Below are 19,504 nucleotides of genomic sequence, written 5' to 3' on the forward strand. Positions count from 1 at the left end.
ATAGCCTTCCTTGGGATTACTATCAAGTATTCATTTTAACAACATTAATTTACAACGTGTTATCCCACTTTACATTGTGCTACATGACTTATTCACAGAGCCGGCCCTTTGGTGACTGATATTTATTCATTTGATTCACCGCGCTTGCTTGAGATTTTTAGGTTATTGGGAGTTGGACTGGAAAAAAGACTGTGTACTGGGCTGTTTGGGCGGGACTCATTCATGGCTAAAGGCGGCAATGCCTCCTGAAAAATCTGTGTCTTTCTGGTTGGGTGGTGGAGAGGGAGAAGCCTGCTAGGAAGGGCTGAGTCAAGTCAATTTCCCTGCCTAAGGGCTTCCTGAGGCCAGAACACTGAGGAAGCAGCAGCAACAATGCGAATACTATTTATGGTCCTCTGCATTGTTCAAGTCCCTTTCTATCTATTATTCTCCTGAAAACCCTGTAGGGTAACTGTAACAGACTTCAAGAGTATGGGACATGGGGACTGACCGCTGGGGTTGAAACTTGGCTTTACAACTAACTAGCCAAGGGACCATTCTGTGCCTCAACTTCCTCATCCTTAAAATGGGCACAGCCATCAGTAAGTACACCAGGTGTTGGCAAGTAGAGTCATTACACGAAAACACTTAGAAAAGAGTTGGCACATCAGTGAGAGTAGTTGATCTGTGGTCTTGTTCTTCCCTCCATAACCTGGCTGGACAGCCTTTCTGGGTGTTGGAGCTCAGGTGTGGCCACATGACTTGCTTCCGCCAATGAAGTGAAAGAGGAAGAATATGCACCATTGCTGAATGGAAGCATGGGGCTGCTAGTGGAAGACACTGTAATGCCTTTCCTCCCCTACTGCAGGGACCGTGGACACCTGTGCCCCGACGGAGCCCCAAGAGCCAAAGTGCTAGAGAAAGGAGATGCGGAGTGGAGGTCCCAGCTGACTAATGATGTAGCATGAGCAAGAAAGAACCCTTTGTGATTATAAGCATTATTTTCTTTAACTGAGATGTAACCCAACTTGCCTAGCTGACACAGAAAGTGGTCTATCGATGTTAAGTATCATTAGCATAATTATTTTTCTTTTACAGAAGAAGAATCTAAAGCTCAGAGTCATCGTCCCAACATCATCACACAACTATGGGATGGAAACCTATGAAGCCCTAGGTCTTAAAGTGAATCCTAAGAGGAAGACAATGGAAATAGACTGAGTCAAGGCATACCAGCTGCACAAGTGCCAAGAACAGACTTCACAACTTCCTGGCTGTGCCTCAGTTTGTTCATCAGTAAAATGGGAATAATAAAATAGTACCTAGTACAGGGGGTTGAGGGAGGATTAAATGAGGTAATACATGTGCAGTGCTCATAGGAGTATCCCGCATATACTAGATGAAAGTAATGTTGGCTATTATTGTTACTATTATTACCATTTTTAAAGACTAATTATTTTGTAATCTTAATATCACCTGGTCTCATCAGTCTGTGAATATAAGAACTTGTATCTATACAGATATGTAAGTAAATAATAAAGCTAAACCCAACACTCATAACCGCAGTCATGCTTGCTGTGTCCTTATCCTGGAATTTAAGTCTGCTATCCACTTGCACCTGGCCAGTTCCTCCTACTGTTAAATATCTTCTCTACCTGGAAGACTGCCCTGCCGACTCTCACCCCAGACTGTTATGTGCCCCCACAGAACCTGATACAACACTTTCATTGGATGCATCTGCTTCTTTTTACCATTGTCCACTGTCTTCCCTGCAGGACTGGAAGCTCGTTGAAGGAATCTGTTATCTGTTCACCACACTAGGAGCCCAATATTAATTCATGAGAAGAAATAAACAATAAACAAGTGGATAAATGATATGAAGAGCCATTCACAAAAGAAATGCATTCAGCCAGCAAACATGGGAAATGGTGCTCAGACTTGCCATGTATTAAAGTGCATAAAAGCAACAGTGAGATATTATTTTCACCTTAAAGATGGGGAAAGAAAACCCAACACTCATCACATTAAGTGCAGGAGAGGCTAGGGAAAATAGAGCAGATTCAAACTCTATCAAAACATTGGTACAATATTTTGGATGGTAAATTAGCGTATCTATTACAACGCTGAAAGTGAGCTAATAATTCTGTTTCTAGGCTTCCAGTCCACGGAAATGTTAGCATGAGTACGTGAAGATATATATTCAAGGATGTTCATTACACTATTTTTTTGTAACAACAAATAAAATTGAAACAACCTAGAACTCCTGTCCCTGGGTCATTGGTTAAGTAAAATGTGATACTTCTATGCAGTGCAATATTACATCATAAGGTCAATTTTTATTGCATGACTCATTAAAGTAGAAACGTGGTCATGTTCACCGTTACGACCGCAAGTCTAAGATAGCACCTAGCACACAGCAGGTGATCAGTAAATATTTGCTGAATAAATGATGCTGATGCTGAATATTTGTAGAATTACAAATATGCCTCAGTGAATATTTCATAATATAGAATTAAGAGAAAAAGATTTCATCGTACGGAATAACACCCAATTTTTTGGTTTTTAACTGTATGTACAAAATGATCATAACTGTATATGTGAATAGATAGATGGATAGGTAGGTAGATGATAGATAAATGGATAGATAGATAATAGATAGATAGATAGACAGATAGACAGACAGACAGATGGAGGGATCTGTACAGGAATAGCTTTGCCCCAAATTCTTAACAATGCTCTTCTTTGGGAGGCAAGTCTGACAATGGTCGAGTCTGGGGACTTGTTGGGGGGTGGGAGTTCTTTCCCCCTCACTTTGAATAATTTATTTCATTCCTGATATTATAGGTGATTTTACTTTTTTTTGCCACTTTTCTGAATGCGTCATATAAAAACTTTTTTTCATATAATAAATGATGTTTGCTTGACTAAACAATCCTAAGAGGAAAATTAAGAACTGAGACCTTGCCAAATTCTCACCCACGTATTTGCATAGTCCTCAAAGAAAGTCTTCCCCTCAACCCTACCCAACAAAATAAAGAAGTAGGCAGGCACATCAATGGATGCTAATTGATAGAAAGAGGGAGGTTCCCTATACTAGTATTTTTTGGGTTGAGGTCGGCTAGGCAAATACCTATCCCATCAGACTGGATGATGTAGGGGGGGAAGAAAGAGGAAGATGCTCCTCTAAAAGGTCACGAATTTGTGGAAATTCTGTCAATGGCTCATATAAATTATGATGTCCCAGGAAATCACTACAAATTAAGCAGACCTTGATTTGAACCCCAGTTCTAACACAAACTGCACACAGTTTGGGAAAGTTATTTCAATTTTCTGAACTCAGTTCTGTTATTTGGAAAAGGACAGTAATACATGAATCAGGGTAATTAGCATTTGCTACTGTCATAAGCAAACCCATTTTCAATAGCTGGATACAATCCTCATTTATTTCTCACTCACATAAGATTCAACATTGATGTTCCCGGTTGGGTGGCTGTCCCAGAAATCTCTCAGTCCAGCAGAGTATCTTAAACAGGATCCCACAGAAAGCGGACACCGAGCAAAAGGCTGATGTGCAAGTGCTTTATGGGCACCACAATAGCAGGCAGCAGGGGTGAGAACAAACAGCGTGAAGCAGGTTAGAAGGAGGGGTCGGTACAAGGAATCCTTGCTAGGCCAATGACTCGGTAGGGCCACTGAGGGCAATAGGGTTTGTGACCCCACAGACTCTGACAAAGGACTTGAAATGCACCTTATGAGTATGTATCTGATAGAAAATTGGTGAGGCATTTGTCTATTGGCTCCCATCCCCATGGATCAAAAGTTTGTCCCAAGGACCTGAAAAGATATTTTTCCAAAGAAGATATACAGTGAGACAACAGGTATGTGAAAAGATGCTCAATGTCACTGGTCATGTTGGAAGTACAAATTAAAACCACAGTGAGATCATCATCTCACACCTGTTAGAATGGGCATCATCAAAAAGACAAGAAGGCTAACAAGTGCTGGTGTGGCTGTGGAGGAAAGGGAACCCTGGGGCACTGTTGGTGGGAATGTGAATTGGTGCAGCCACTATGGAAAACAGCATGGCGTTTCCTCAAAAAATTAAAAATAAAACTATCATATGATTCAGCAATTCCACTTTTGGGCACCTATGCAAAGGAAAGAAAAATACTAACTCGAAAAGATATCGGCACCTCCATGTTCAGAGTAGCATTGCTTACAGCAGCCAAGGACACAGAAAACAACCTAGGTACAACCTAAGCGCCCACTGATGGATGGATGGATGAGTGGATAAAAGAGTTGTGAGATACAGGGGTGCCTGGGTGGCTCAGTCAGTTTTATCAGACTCTTGATTTCGGCTCAGGTCATGATATCAGGGTCATGGGATGGAGCCCCACGTCTGGCTCCGAGCTCAGGGCAGAGTCTGCTTAAGATTCTCTCTCTCCTTCTCCCTCTGCCCCTCCCTCCGCTTGTGCTATAAATAATTAATTAATTAATTAATTAATTAAAATCTTAGAAAAAAAGAGTTGTGAGATACACACACACACACCCGAATATTATTCAGCCTTAAAAATTGAGAAAATCCTACCATTTGTGACAACATGGATGGAACCTGTAGGCATTATACTAAGTGAAATAAGTCAGATAGAGAAAGACAAATATTGTAGGGTCTCATTTATAAATAGAATTTTTTAAAAAAGCTCATAGAAAAAGAAATCAGACACAGTTACCAGAGGGAGAGGTTGGGGGGTGGGGGGAGGGAGTATTACAAGAAGGAGGTCGAAGGCACACAGTTCCAGTTATAAGATAGGTAAGTACTGGGGATGTAATGTATAAGGTGATGGCTGTAGCTAACACTGCTGTGTGATACATGGGAAAGTTGTTAAGGAAGTAGATCCTATGCCCTCATCACAAGCATATTTTTTCTCTTTTCTTCTCTCTTTTCTTACTATTGTACCTATATGAGAAGATGGGTATTGGCCGCACCTATTGTGATAAGCATTTCAGTCTATATGCAAATCAAATTATCATGCTGTATACCTTAAATTTATACAGTGATGTACGGCAATTATTTCTCAGTAAAACTGGCAAAAACAAAAGAAACAAACAAAGCTTATCCCAACGAGGCTTTGCACCCCCACACCTCTGAGTTATCCTGTGTCAACCATCCACAAAGAAGCTACGGTATACATAAGAGTTGTAGGCTTGAGCCTTTGGGGAGCTGGTCACCACAGCAGTGGCTGGAATAACGTATAGGTGAGACCCTAGAGAGTCTGAAGATGTACATCTGAGATGTCTCCCACAGGGAGACATAAGGATTCAAAGGTACGGGCTTCTTCCATATTATAGCTTGAGCATCTTTACACATGGCTAACCATACCATGGAAGGGGACGATAGAAAAAAGAAGGAGCCAAGTCCGGAGGTGGTTTATGTCATTTCTGCCTGTGTTCCACTGACCAGACCTGTTTACATGCCCCACCCCACCTCCATCAAAGAGAAGATAAGAAATGTAGCCTTTCTGTGAGCTTAAGAGGAATAAAGGAAATAGTTTGGTGAACGTGGAATATTGTTGCTTCCATTGGCTACCCTGGAAATTTCTCATAGCAGTTGAGTGCTTGGCTGATCATATATGTTCAAGGGACTCGCTGTTCCTGGCACATAGTAGGGAGTTGACAAATGATATCTCTACTTAGCGTTCTGCAAAATGAAAACTCTAAGTGGCTACAAACGATATTCTTTGGTGAGAGAGCTATAAGAATGACCTTGGCTAGCAGAGATTTCACTAAAGAGTATGATACTTGGTCCTAACTATGTTCAAATAATGGACCTGTGGTTACATTCCCTATCCTCCAGGGCTCATGAAATGGAAGCATGACTTAGAGGGCTGCACACCCTCTTGAGACCAGCCCTCTTGTTATTGAGTCAGGCCATTGTTGTTGACCCCTGCATGTGTTCACTGTATCCCATGCTCACTGGGTGTCTCTCTCACCAACTGGGCAATTAATCACTGATCAGACAATACAACTTTACCCAAGGGGTCAGGAAAAGAATACCCACCTTTCTACTCTTTTCCTGGAATTCTCTTATTTGTAGTTTAAACAAGATAAGGTATCCTTTGCCTAGCTTGGCTTAGAGCTGGAGAAACAGGCAAGAGCTTGGTGTCCTGACTTCCATTCCTGACCCTTCTGGGCATGCATTCAAAAAAATACGGAGCAGGGGCACCTAGGTGGCTCAGTTGGTTAAGCGTCAACTCTTGGTTTCAGCTCAGGTCATGATCTCAGGGTAGTGGGATTGAGCCCGGTGTCAGGCTTCACGCACAGTGCAGACTCTGCTTGAGATTCTCTCTCTCCTTCTCTTTCTGCCCTTCCCCCTGCTCTCTCTAAATAAATGAAATCTTAAAAAAAAAAAAAAAAAAAAAAAAAACCTGAGCAGCTACAATGTGCCCAGCTCTCTGCTAAGTGCTGGAGACATAGTAGAAACAGGTTAGAAGGTCTTAGTTTTGGCTTAGTGAGAAAGATATTAAATAATACACAGATCAAACCATATTATTAATTGGGGAAGTACTCTTAAGGAACACTGTTGTCTTCCCATGCCTATTCTCCCTTCTTGCTCATCACCAGAGCTCTCTACTTTCTGGTTGGGCATAAAGCCTTTAAGAGACAAGATTGGTTTTCCCAAATTCCCTTGCAGCTAGGTGTGGCCATCTGACTAAATCCTGGCTTATGGAATGTGGGCCAAAGATGTGGGTTGTTCTACTTTCTCTTCCTCCTTTTGGCTGACTGGAAGTCAGATGTGATGGCAGGAACTGCAGAAATATTTTTAGATTCTAAGACCGAGCCATGTTGAAGAAGGAGACTGGTCCTTCATGAGTATGAAGCTGCCTACCAGCCTTTGATGCCTACACAGACTTTTGCATGAGAAAGAAATAACTACTGTTATTTGAGGATCTCTTTGTGGGAGAAGCAGGACCTATCTTTTGCTAAGATCACCTCATCTGAGAGATGAAAAGAAGCCACATGCATGGAGAGTGCAGGGGAAGGGTGTTGCAGAAAGAGGGAACCTCATAGGCAAGAACTGTGAAGTGAACCCAAAAGAAGCTCAAATGGTGCTTCAGGGCAAAACAGCAAAAGAGGGTGATGTGATGTGAAGTGAAGTAGGCAGGGGACATCAGAGCATGCGTGGCTTTGTCACAAAATAGGTGCTCACCCTTGGGTCATTGAACCTCTCAGGTCCTCAGTCTCTGTCTCTGTTAAGTGGGACTAGCAGAAACACTTCTTGTTCTCACAGGATTCCTGCAAATACCAAATGATATGTTACAAGAGCAAAACCAGCACGGGACCTTGGTGCAGAGCAAGGGCATTCCAATCAGGGTCAACCATATTCAAAGCCTGCCTCTGCCACTAATTTGTACAACTAGGAGTTAGTTACTAAACTTACTGTATGTGCCTCAGTTTCCCCATCTCTAAAATGGAAGTAGTATTTACTTCATAGCGTGGCTGAGAGAATTAAATGAGTTAATGTTTCTCAATCACTTAGACTAGGACCTGCTGCATACCAATGGCTATATACATGTTTCTTAAAGAAATAAAGGAAAGAAAAGCATTTTATGACTTCAAAGAATTACACTATCTACATATAACCAGCTCCTGCCTTCGACTGAAGCTCTCCAGGGTCAGTGACTTTGCCTGTTACTCCTCTCCAACTCCCTAGCACCTATAAAAGTGCCTCCTTTTAAAAGAAATCTCATCAACAGTGACTTTGAAAAAAAGCAAGTCATGCCAAGTGCCTAGGTACAATGACTTCTCGACATTTCCCTTCCCTCTCCACTGACAGCAATAAGGGTAGCCAGGGGCCCTACTCTGGAAGTCCGCTGTAAGAATGAGATGATTTGCAAAAACAGGGGTCCACAAACTTCTTCTGTAAAGGGCCAGATCATAAATATTTTCTGCTCCATGGGTCTTACAATGTCTGCTGCCACTGCTTAACCCAGCCATTGTCCCCCCAAAGCAGCCACAGATAAGGCGTAAATGCATTGACATGGTCAGGAGCCAATAAAACTCTCCTTATGGACATTGCAGTCTGATTTTCATATAATTTGCATGAGTCATGAAATAGTTTTTGATTATTCCTTTAACCATTAAAATAATGTCAAAACCATTCTGAGCTCACAGGCTGCACAAAAAGAAGTGCTGGATTGGAAATTGTTCGCAGACTCTAGTTTGCTGACCCCTGTCCATAAATATTTGGCACAATGTCTGGCACATAGTAAGTGCTCGGTAGCTGTTGTGAATGTGTTTCTTTCTGAGAGAGCATCAGGCAGTGGCTTCCTAGTTCACAAACACCTCAAAACCAGGCCTGGTCTAGGACTTCACTTTTTCTTCCTGTCCCTCAAGCCTCTGGACTTGACCTAGGTGGGGGCTGGGCTTTGGGGTGGGGGTAGGGGAGGAGGGTTGCCGGAAGTCAATGCCTTGGTTCAACAGCTTCCTAAGCATCCTGACTGCTTGGACCAAAACCTGCTAGCTTGAAAGGGGCTTTATAAATGAAGAGCCTGTAAAGCAATTCAGAATCTGATTTTGCTGCAAAAGCATGATTTTAACAGATCTGTAGCTGTTCCCAACCTTTTAACACTGTCTCCTGTGAGTCAAGAGATTTTGATCTTGTAACTAAATTGACTCTGCTGCAGGTTGGCCATCCTCCTGGGTAAATTCTCTGACATGCACGGCTTCAGCCCAACCCCCTCTCAAAAGAAGAAAAAAAGGAAGGAAAAGAAAAAAAAAAAAACACCCACAACTCTCTTCTGTACCCAGTTATCCCCTATCTCATTTCCTCCAAATTGAAATATTAAAAAAAAATGATAATGAATGTCAGAATCGACTCCCTTTGGCCCTAAACCTAGTGTTCTTTTTTTGGCAGGAGACATTTCTGTTTAATACCAATGCTAATATTTAGAAAAGTGGCAGCAGATTTAAAACAGTTATTTGCCTCATTCCAGAGATCTATCATGTTCCAGGGCCAGACGATCAGTGCGTGGCCATAAGGCCATTTATTTTTGCGTTTTTTTATTTTATTTTATTTTATTTTATTTTATTTTATTTTATTTTATTTTATTTTATTTTTATTTTTTTGAGACAGATAGTTGCAGAATCTAACAAGACATGGTTTCAAAATAAAGAGCTCAAAGAGTAGCTTGGCTGTAGCCAAAGCAAGGGCTCTGGAAGTGCAGGCTTTTCTGGATGGAGCAACATTGTCTGCATTCTATAGCGTGAGGCAAGAGGCTGCTGGGCTGTGTTCAGGTGCCAGAATCCCTCCGGGTATGTGCCTGCCCAAAAAGCAACACTCACGTGTGATGAACACAGTCCTGGGGCTGGTTTTGTTGTGCTGGAAATGTATCTCATCTCCTAAAGTCGAGAACAGAATGTGACCAAGGAATGAATGTGCTCCTCCAATTACAGGGGAGAGAGGTAGGAGGAGGGAAAGAGGAACAGAGGGGAGAAAAGGGAGGAGAAAGGACAAACACAGAAAGAAAAGAGACCAAAGAAGAAAAGGAACCGTGAGGAAGGGCGTGAGGGGTTGGGAGCAAGAGTGAGAAGGTGGGGACCAATATGCAGAGAGGCGCCAAGTCTGGTCTTTGTGCCTTAAGCATGGGGCACACAGAGAGCAGCCTCCAGTAAAATTTGGAAAGAAGAGCTGTCACCAGCAGACTTAGAAAAATATGTGTATTTTCTTACAAATCCAAAAATCCTAGAGCTCACAGAGAGAGTGTGTGTGTGTGCATGTGCGCGAGCATGCGTATGCCTGCATAAGAATGAGAGAATTTCTTTCTTTTCCTTTGCTTCCCCCCCCACCCCATCTCTGTTTTCTCTTACAGAATAAAAGGTTATTCCCCCTGGAGTTCTGGCTGAGAAACTCAGAGTTCCAGAACTTTACAAAGCTCCTCTATTGTCCTGAGAGGAACACTTTTCTGGGGGATGAATTGGACAGAGGCTTCGGGCTGGCAAGCAGGGAGAAGGATGGGATGGCAGAGCTCTGGAAGGACATTTTATCCCAATAACTCGTGGCCGTTGATGAGAATCCCTAAGTGTGAAATCAAAGCTCAGCCTGTCCTTCCAATTCTTCGCCATCTAGGAACGGGAAATGGAATCAAAGCCAAAGAGCATGCAGGAGATTAAACTGAATTTATTAATCAGAACTTTCTGGTAACCAGTACTTTGGCCCATCTAATAAATAATGGTTTATCATTGTTCTCAGTGAAGATCCCCAAGGTACACAAGAGTGCCTTCCAAGTCATAAAAAAAGTAAACAAACAAACAAACAAAAAAACAAATTTTTTGAGAAGATTTTTGTATAATAATATCCAACATTTGTTGAAGGCTTATCTCATTGAATCACCATATTGTACCCCTTACAGGTAAGTCTTATGATTCCTCCCATTTTATAAGTATGGAAACTGAGACAAAGAGAGTAAGAGAACTCGCCTAGAGTTATAACTAAGAATTGCAAGAGCTAAGATTTGAACCCAGGCAGGTCTATATGATAGCAGATTTCTTGTGCTTAATCTTCAAGCTACACTACTTTCTTGTGCAAAAATATATGTTTGCAGGGGAATCAAGATGAATAAATAAAATGGAGCCATTCTAAGGGAGCTTAGAGTCATGTCTAAGGATGTTATTCACCCATGTGAATAATTCATGGATGAAGAAAACAGAAGGATTGGAGGTGCTGCTATGCATCCAATCTTGGGGTGCCATTTTGTGTTGAGTCAGGCCGATTCATCATCCCATTCTAGTGGGCTGTATGTGTGTGTGGTAAGTCTCAAAGAAAGCTTCTTAGAGGGGCTTATTTGTGAGCCGGTTTTAATAGGTGAATAGGAGTTTGTGAAATGAACAGGTGATGGGAAAGAGGCTGCAGAAAGAAGGAACAGGATGTTCAGAAGCATGGAGTCACAAACACCATGCATTGTTTCAGAAATCATAAGGAGCTCTAAATGTCTGGAACATAAACTGTAAGATCAGGAGTGGTGATCATTGAGACAGGAGAAATAGCAAGAGTCAGGTCTAAAGGGTTGTGTTTAATACCAAAGAGTTTGAACTTCCAAGGGCCTACGTGAACCAGCCTTGTTTGGAAACTGCGTATACACATCTGTAGTGCAGAATGATATGCCTGGTAAAGAACAAAGTTATTGAGACCCAGCAAAATAAACTTGTAATCATTGTAGGAACATCCAGAAACACAACCTTGACGTGGTCAAAGCTTGAGGTCACAAAGATTAGGTTCATGTCACTGTTTTCTGAAGGGTGGCATCTAAAATCAGCAATGCTCTTTTTTCTTCTTATTTCTTCCTATACATGAGCTTTCCCTAAACTGACCATTTATGATTCTCCTGCTGCACAGACACTTAGGAAGTCATAGATACTATATTTTTTTCAAAGGTAGGGGATGGGGAAGTGATCTGCTCAGTTGCAAGCATTCCTCTTTTAAAAGAGTCTTCTTTCTACCACAGAGATGGGACATTGACAGCTGTGTTTCTACTCTTTGACCAATTCTATAGGCAAAGGTGATTGGTGCAATATTGAGGTTTATAAAAAGAAATACATATTTGGTCTTTTCCTGTTACTGGCAGAGCTCCTTAAACTCTTGGAATTTCCTGTGATAGGAGCAATAAAGGTGTCTCTTGTTATGTTAATGGGGTGACTTTTGGAAAGCACCAAGGGTTGGGGGCCCATTGCCAGGAGAAGCAACCTAGTGATCAGAGGGTTGGAACTTTCAGTCCCATCCCCAACCTCAGGGAGGGGAGAGAGCTGGAGATTGAGTTCAATCACCAATGGTCAGTGATTTAATCAATCATACCAATGTAATGAAACCTCCATAAAAACCCAAAAGGATGAGGTTCTGAGAGCTTCTGGGTTACTGAACACACGGAGATTCAGGGAGATTTGTGTGCCTGGAGAGGGCATAGAAGCTCCAGGCCCATTCTGCATACCTTGTCCTATGCATCTCTTCCACTTGGCTGTTCCCAAGTTATATTCCTTCATGATAAACTGAAATCTAGTAAGTAAAATGTTCCTTTGAGTTCTGTGAGGTACTCTAGCAAATTAATTGAACCTAAAAAGGGAGTCATGGAAACCTCTAACTTTTAGCTGGTTGGTCAAAAGCACAGGTGACTACTTGGACTTGCAATCAGCATCTGAAGTGGGAGAGCAATCTTGTATAACTGAGCCCCCAACCCTTGGAATCTGATGCTACCACCAGGTAGATAGTGTCAGAATTGAGTTGAATTGTAGGACACCTAGCTGGAGAATTCCTTGGATGTGTGGGGAAACCCCTTCCTCCTGCTTTGGAATTGGGTGTTAGAAACTTAACTGGACCAAAGAGAAGCACATGGCTTAAATTACTTTAGACAGATTCTCTACCAGGCCTGTGAAATAGGAATTCAAGGAGAACCAGTTTGTGTGAATGATGGAATTTGAAGGACACATTAAAAACTTGGGCATCTGGGTGGCCATTTTTTTCTATGGACTGAGAAGCATAGGAACAGGTGTATAAAGAGATTGAGAAGAGGCTCAGAAAGAAGCAGAAATGAGAGAGAGGGAGTACTGCCTGGATCCCCAGCAACTTTACCAGGTTCTAGGATAGCAATTTTGTTCTACAGCCCAACTATATTCCTGCCCTGGTTCCATGAGACATTCATAGTTTTTAGTAAATTCCCCCTCTTCTTTTTGCTTGAACTCTCTTGAACTGGCGTATGTTACTTAAAACTCCAAATAGTTTTGACAGTACCTAAATCCCCACCTGCTAGTGGTCACCAAGAATCATAAAGACCAAGTACATATACAGGAGGAGTTTAAAAAAAAATCCCAAGTGGTCATATTGCCCAACCAATATCTACAGAGTGTAAATATACTGAATTTCTGGGACATTTTCTAAAACGTGGCATGTCAAGGACTCCACAAAGACCTCTTTGATCCATCTGGTGTTGAAGCCATGGCTGAAGTGTATTTGGAACCATGGCTGAAGATACTGGTTTGATCACCATGGATAGCCCTTGTTAGATTGTCTTCCTCTCTTTTACTTCCTCCACCCATGTAGATGTCTTCCTCCCTTCTCTATCAATGAACACTTGCACACGCATTACAGGACTTCCCACAGTCAGTCTGGTGCCATCATTCCTTCTGTACAGCTCAGTCTTCCCCAGTAGATAGTAGATCACTGACCATGTCTTCTCTCCATTTTGCCCACAGTCATCCTCACAAAATCTTGAACCTTCAAGCTTCTTAATTAATGCCTTTAAAATATTTTTAAAGGGAAATCTTCACCAATGAATGAGGTCCATGTCGATATATGATTTTCTCAAGCTTTTCTTGAAACCATTTTGAAGGGGAATGGAGTGATTTCTGTAGGTGGGACCTCAGTTTGGAGCCTGCAGCTTTCGCCAATGCCAAGTTGATGTTTAGAGATGTGTCCACGCACTGAAACAAGGGAAAAGAAACAGGGTTGTTTCATCCAGGGTACAGAGCCCAGGATCTCTAATGGGGGCTGTTAAACTTGCTGCTGTCTCTTCTCTTTGGAGCAGACCACACTTTGTTTCTTTTCCATCACAATGATATAGAGATTCTAGAACTCCCAGAAGGAGAAGCTGACTGAAAGGATTCACTTTCTCCTTATTGCCTTAATAGGCAAGCAACACGTATTCCTTTTATTTATTTATTTATTTATTTATTTATTTATTTAGAGTGAGAATGGGGGGAGGGGGAGAGGGAGAGAGAGAATCTCAAGCAGACTCCCCACTGAGCATGGGGCTCAACACAGGACTCGACCCCAGGACCCTGAGATCATGACTTGAGCCGAAATCAAGAGTTGGACGCTTAACCAACTGAGCCGTCCAGGCGCCCCAACACACATTTCTTTCAAGCCTCAGCCTGAAGGTAGAATCTTCAAGTATCTGAGTGGCTCTGGTCCTCAGAGCCAGAACCAACACCCCCACCCCCGCCACCACTGAGCCACTAGTGCAACGAAGGAAAAGAGGATACACCTTCTTGTCCACAGTGAAATTCATTGCCATCTTCAGAATTCAAGGGAAAGGATATTGGTGGAGAAATACCAAGAAATAAGCCAACCAAATTCTTAATCAAATGGGCTCTAAGATTTTAGATGTTTTTCGTTTTCTCTTAGTATAGGCATATAACTACCTTACAGGAAATGATTCAGAGACCTCTGACCTTTGAAATGATGGTCCTAATTTATTAGTATTCTCTGTTCTTGAAAGAAGGGGAAAAAATCATCTCATGGTTTGTGCTAAACTTTCAGATTTCTGCCAGCAACGTTCCAGAGAGTCCTCTATGACAAAACTCTCAACCCAGCTTCTAGAAAATTGTAGAGGACAATCGAAGCCCAGCTTTTTGTGCATCCTGTGAAAAGCACAGACAGGGTTCTCAACTCTTTTTCATCCTGGTTAGGATTGGCTCTGTGCTTTGTAGTAGACCTTCCAGAAGCCAGAACCTATAAGGACACCCTGGGGGCAAGAAGAACAGATAAACATTCTATTTGATGAAGGTTTGTTGGTTTCCTACTGTGTGTTCAACACTTTTCTGGCCACTGTGGGAACATGGAAGCAAGTGTAAGGCAAGAAGCTCAATACTATTGAGACTGTATGTCCATTGCAGGATTTTCAGTTTATGAAGTGCTTTTGCTTACTTCTCTTAATATTAGCCACATTTTTTTGGAGGTGGCAATTTGATAGATAAGGAACATGAGGCTCCAAACGGTTAAGGCACTTGCCCCAAATTTACATGATAAATATATGACTGTGCAATAAAACTAGAACCCTTGGTTTTCTTACCCTTGGTGCACTAGTCTTTCCATTTTCCCATGTGTCTGCTGAACGCACAAGGGGAAATTAGATGAAGCAAGGCAAGGCCATGCATGATTGAGTGTTAATGGCTCAATAAATTGCCCAAGAGGATACAGAGGGAAAATATGGTGTGAGCCAGAGGGTCACGGAGAGCTTCACAAAGGACAAGTGTCTTGGGTTGGACCATGAAGAATAAAGACAACATTGCTGTGAAAGGGATGGAAACAGTGAAAAGAAGAAAGTTTCTCGGGGAGGCTGGGAGTTCCCCAGAGTTTGAGACTTAGAAAAAAATTAAAATGGAAAATGCCAAAACCCGTTAAAAAAAAAAAGTCTGAGAAATCCAAGCAGAGGCAGTAAAAATCTTCATTCTTTAGTCTCCACCAGACCAGGAGGATAGACGAGAGCCAGAAGAAAGGCTCAAAATTCAGCAAAGTGAATGAGAAGCAAATGAGAAGTAGAAGGAAAAGGCTTGCTCTGCATTAAGGACAACCAGGATCCTGCAAGCATTCTCCAAAGCTTCAGTCTCTGAGAGGAGAGACCTTCAGAAGGCAGAGCTTGGCAACTTCCTCCAGAACTCCATCCTTCAAGACACGGATGGTGCACAGTTGCCCCCAGCTCCACCTTGAGTTCCATGCAGCCTTTACTACATGGTGATACCAATAGGATGGGAGGTGATGGCTGAGAAATTAGGTGATCTTTGGCACCAGAGAGAGAAGTCTGGCATGGCTGTTGATCTCCTCCCCAGAATTTCCATACTGGCCTCTTCCTTATGTTTAATTCTGTCAGCAACAACTCCAAAATCTCTGGGCCAAGGTGAATTTGGAGAGCCCAGTGCCTCTCATTGGGTTGGTGGAAGAGTCATTCGGCAGGTCTCTTCTCTGTTCCTTCTCTTCTAGAACTGATGACCATGGAACCAAGGGAGCTGTTGAGTTGACCTTGAAAAAGCAGCTGGACCACCTAATCCTGAGCTGCCCAGCTGGAAGAACCCATTTCTGCAGTCTGACTGGCAAAGAAAAGTCAAGGTCAGTGAAGCAGGCTATCATAGGGCATGCTTTTCCCTGCCTCCCGTGCCTGACCCACTTCTCCACGATCCACCTGCTTTAGCCACCTCAGGCCCGGTCCTAGCTGCCAGATGCTAACTGAGGCTGTTCCTCAAATTGCCAGGAGATTGCTATCCAAACTGTCACCCCCCCATCAGAAAAGAAGGAGTTATGGAAAGTAACTGACAGCACCTGAGCGATCTCTCATTTGGATTAAATCAAGATCTTTAAATATTTATAAAGTTCTGGTATCTAAAATAGTCAGCCTTTGCCTTGTACACAGGCTGTTGAAATATGGGCGTAGTGCATTCTAAACTGAATACTTGTCTGAGCAGTCATATATTTTGTTTGTGTATGAGAGTGGAACAGTGTGTGTGATTGTATGTGTGTGTATGTTGAAAAACCTATTGCATTATGTTAAATATCCCAAGGGCTCCGTATAGAACATGACTGGAATGAATATAGGACAAGAATAACTTTTTTTCTATCTCATTAGATGGTCTGAGTTTTGAAATCTGCTCTAAAAAGTGTGGTAAAGTGTTCAGTGTTGTAGATTAATGCACTGAATACATTTCTACAGTTCTTGATGTGTTTCATAAAAGGTCCATTTCAAAAGTGTGCTGTATTATAGGTGAACACTCGCAGTAAATAATCTTGTTACAGAAACCTAAGCAATTTTTACGAGGCGTATTTCTGGCTGACTGAACAATTTATTCTCCAGATGTCACATTGTATTTTTCCAATATAAAATGAAACAGCTTTTTTTTTTTCTTTTAAGGCTGACTGTGCTGCTTTGTCTGAGTCTAGAACAAAGGAGCTCTCCTTAAGGAGGCTGATGTGGTGTTAAAGCCCATCACTTTAAAATTAACACCACACCTGGGAAGAGCAGGCAGCTCCATGGCTGGCTTTCCTTTTCAGGAAGGATACTTGACAATCAGGCAGGACACTCCCCTGGGTCATGCAGTCGGAGAAAACTCTCTGGTTTCTTGAAAAGCGGGAGAGCAAGAGAAAGGGGTGAGGAGAGTGAACAGGAGGGGTGGGAGAAGAGGGGACAATAGGGTCTGGAAGGGAAAAGGAGAGAAGAAAGAACAGAAGGAGGGAAGGAGGGCAGAGAAATAGGGGAGGTAGAATGATAAGATGAGATGGAAAAGGAGGTGCAAAGGAGGAGAGAAGACATCCTATGTTGAAGGAGGGGACAGGCAGCTAGAAGGACAGATGGCTGGAGGAGATGGGAAATATACAAAGTCTGCTACCACCGGAGGCAGGATTTGCTGAGATTTCCTTGCAGAACCCTAAGCCCATGAAATACTCTATGAAAAACTAAAGAGTTCCATGATCAAACAATTTTGGAAAACAATGAATTCTATATACACCCTCTTTCCTTGGAGACTCACGATGCACCTTAGCATATTAAAAGCTTTGAGAAGTCTTGCCACAAAGAAACCTGTTTAAAACTTCATTTAACGCGTTGTTTCCAAACTTACTTGAAGTCAAAATCTTCCTCTCTCTCTCTCTTTTTTATTCCCACAAAGCATCTGTGATCAGGTGGTTTGGACACATTGTACTAAAAGTTTCTGACACATCGATCCTATGTTGCGCCTAGAAGGCTGTATGGTCTCACACCCTCCATGCCCTTAATATCAACAGGTGCCTGGGTGGCTCAGTCAGTTAAGCATCTGCCTTCAGCTCAGGTCATGATCCCGGAGTCCCTGGATTGAGCCCCGCATTGGGCTCCCTGCTTGGTGGGAAGTCTGCTTCTCTCTCTCCCTCTGCCCCTCCCCCTCTGTCCGTGCTCTGTCTCTTGCTTTCTCTCTCAAATAAATGAAATCTTAAACAAAAACAAAAAACCCCCACATCAACTGTGTGTGTAAACTGAAACATTCCCTAGAGAGCTCTAGAGCTACATGACACTCACCCAGAATGGGCCCCGGGAAAGTTATTTCTGAAGTTATTTATTAACATGGTATCTAATGCTAGCCAAATGTATTAGTCAGCTTTGGCTAGGTATGGTCACAGTAACAAACAATCCCCAACATTTCAGTGGCTTACAAAGGTTTATTTCTCACTGGCTCCATATGCCACTGCAGCAAAGCTGATGCTCTACACTTCTGTTTCTCATATCTTCACAACCCAAGATCCAGGTCTCATGGCCGAAGGAAAAGAGCACCATGAATGATCCATGCAATGCCTTTTATTTTTTTAAATATTTATTTGTCAGAGAGAGAGCGTGCGTGCATAAGCAGGGGGGGTGGCAGGCAGAGGGAGAAGCAGGCTCCCCAGCTCAATCCCAGGACCCTGGGATCATGACTCGAGCCGAAGGCAGACACTTAACCAACTGAGCCACCCAGGTGTCCCCATGCAAAGCCTTTTAAAGCTTCTGCCCAGAGTATTATACATCACATTCCATTGGCCAAAGCAAGTCACATGGCTAAGCCTGATGTCAAGGGGGCAGGCAGTACACTTCTCCCACAGGGATGCACCGCCAGTCACAGGGTGATGTGTAAGGAAAGTAAAAACTTCTTCCAGGGAGGAACACTAAAGCAAGCTACTGCATAGAAGTTAGAGGGAAAAGCTATGGCCTATTGGCATGTCTTTTGGGGGCTCCTTATTATAGGTTCAACCACCTCATAGTCCCAGAACATGAAAAAAAATTAGACAAAGGCAGGAAATGGAGCTGGTGCCAAGGTAGTTGTGTTAGGATATTAATGAATGGGGGAGGTCCCACCTTAAGAAAATTCAATATTTGAAAAGTAGGATGTATATTAGGGTTGAAGCATTCACAAAGGACAAGAAATCTCGGCTTAACCAAAGAATTCCCAGCAAAGGTCCATGGAACAGAGTTGTGTTTAGTTCAGAGTATTAGATTTAACCACATGAAATTGCCATTTTTAAGGATATTTTTAAAGTTACCTATTAGCAGTTTCATTGACCTAATGCAAACATTCCATTTGTGTGCATACTGTCAGAAACCATCATCCAGGATGCCAGAAAGCTTTCACCTGGGTGTCAGCCAGGACTAACTGGGAGTGTTGAGAAGGATTCTGAAGCAACATCTAGTCTCGGCAAGAAAAAGCACCATGATCAACAAGTGCTACCTGCCACAGGATCAGGGCCCTTGGGCTGTGTATTCGCCATCCCTGGTCTCCTGCAGTGAAGGATGGGGTACATCCCTCTCTTTACTCCATCAACATACCAGCAGCAGCCCCTACACCTAGGAGGGGTGGCATCCACCTCCCCCAATTCAAAGGATTTCTGCTACAGTGCAAACTGTATCGTAGTCAAGGAGGCATCATGGACCAACTCAAAACTCCCCCCCTCTCCTGGGGGGAAAAGATAAAATACCTTTATGTCTGGGAATTAGAGAAAACCTTAAAAAAATTATATGATAGGGGAAATAACCCTAAGGCAGAAAGAAGTACCCAGATGACCGCCATCTTCCTGGAGTCTCCCGCTTTAGCTGTCTTCCAGAGCCAACAGGTTTGCTCCTGCAAATGGAGCAGGGCTTTTGCACTGGCTGTTCCCTCTGCCTAGAGTATCTTCCCCGCCCCCACCCCCCCACCCCCGATAGCCACATCTCCTTCTCCCTTACTTTCTTCAGGACTCTGTTCAAATGTTGCCTCTGCAGAGAGGCCTTCCCTG

Source organism: Eumetopias jubatus, unplaced genomic scaffold (assembly GCF_037043125.1).
Source record: "Eumetopias jubatus isolate StellerSeaLion01/CBP00866 unplaced genomic scaffold, mEumJub1_p1.0 scaffold_10, whole genome shotgun sequence".
In the NCBI taxonomy this organism is placed as follows: Eukaryota; Metazoa; Chordata; class Mammalia; order Carnivora; family Otariidae; genus Eumetopias; species Eumetopias jubatus.